This window comes from Dipteris shenzhenensis, chromosome 10 (genome assembly GCF_047967505.1).
Source record: "Dipteris shenzhenensis isolate YYH24624 ecotype China chromosome 10, Dip_SZ_1.0, whole genome shotgun sequence".
Lineage (NCBI taxonomy): Eukaryota > Viridiplantae > Streptophyta > Polypodiopsida > Gleicheniales > Dipteridaceae > Dipteris > Dipteris shenzhenensis.
Window position 1 is genome coordinate 41,212,150 of NC_141605.1, and position 1,881 is coordinate 41,214,030.

A 1,881-nucleotide genomic window follows, 5' to 3' on the forward strand; every position below is an offset into this window, starting at 1 on the left:
TCCAGATCTCACAGGAGGGTTTCATCACGCCCCCGGGTTATATACAGATTCATCTACCGCATGCGCTCCGAATTTCACTCGGCTAGTTTAGGGTTTCGTCACACCGATTACGGATCGAGAGGGGACGTGCAGAGGGTATCCCACGAGAGGGCCGCATCTGCCCACTTTGCGACCTGCAAGAGATCGAGTCGGAGGAGCACTTTGCTTTCAGATGCCCTATCTATTATGCCATCCAAGGCCGGTACCACTGCCTATTCCGCGACGGATTCGGCCCCCTCCCATGCATGCTGCAGTTCCCGCACCACCAGCAGTGCCTAGCCGCTTTCTTACATGAAATGACCCACCACTGAGATGCATCTCTCTGGGCACGACAGCATGTGCAGCCCACACAGCGTGAGGACACTCAACGACCCATCACTGATTTCTTCCAGTCACAGGACACCTCTCCTCAGTCTAGCTGACGACGCGGATGTGAGCAAGAGCCAGAGACATGACAGCTGTGCCAGCAGATAGACTCACACATCCGAGTCCATGACATCCCTTCTATGCTCTTAGCCCGCCCTACCGGGGTCACTGTCGCTCTCGTTCTTCACCATAGGGCCACCCGCTGCCCCCGACGACCGAGCTCGACTAGGTCGCGTGACGTCAGAGGCCCAACAGCTGCACCAGCGGACAGACTCACACATATGAGTCCATGACATCCCTTCTATGCTCTCAGCCCCCGCCCTACCGGGGTCACCGTCACTCTCGTTCTTCACCATAGGGCCACCCGTCGCCCCCGACGACCGCGACTAGGCCGCGTGACGTTAGAGGCCAATCATCCATCGCAAGGTTTTTTTTGGCCTCCCATTTGACTGCCCCTTTATGATTGGCCTCTGACAATCACCACAGGCATATATATATATATATATATATATATATTTGTATCTCCCCCCTTCTACTCCATTTTTTGTGCCATTTTTTGTATCATCTGGAGATAGATACACATTTTTGTACCAAGACTAGACACACCATCCTTCATAACTTTTTTTGAAGAAACGGTTGCTCGGCCTGTTTTGAGACCACCACCGTTATGCTCATTGTACTAGTTATCTTTAGTCTCATAGACCTTCACGGTCTCCTGAAGACTTTAATAAAATTTCCTTTCCTTTCCTTTCTCCGTGTGTCCCCACCACATATACTCCCCTCTACATTCTTTCTCTCTCTCTCTCTCTCTCTCTCTCTCTCTCTCTCTCTCTCTCTCTCTCTCTCTCACACACACACACACACACACACACACACACCCGCACGTGCATGCACATTTTATATACATACATACATACATACACACATACATACATACATAGAGAGAGAGAGACAGAGAGAGAGAGAGAGATTTATTATATATATATATATTTATTTATATTTATAATAATAATAATATTTGTATATTTATATACATAAATATATTTACTTATATATGTTTATATATTTTTGTTTATTTATTTAAGTACATATATATATATATATATATATATATATTTATTTATATTTATATTCACATATTCTCTCGCACCAGTCTCTCTTCTCTCTCTCTCTCTCTCTCTCTCTCTCTCTCTCTCTCTCTCTCTCTCTCTCCATTCATGCAACGCGATCCCACTCTCTCACTCACCTCTCTACTCTCTATCCAAGACGATCTCCTGTGCCCACCGAGGCCATTCGAAATTTGAATTTTGACCGATCTCCCATGCCTCTGGGACCCGCCTCCACTATGCCCTCTACCTCTCTGCGGTTCCCCTAAGAATCCTCGCTTCTACGCCTCAGGGACCGATGGCTCTAAATTGATGTCATTAAGCCCTCCTTCTAGGAACCGCACCTCGTCAATTCCTGCCATTGACCTCA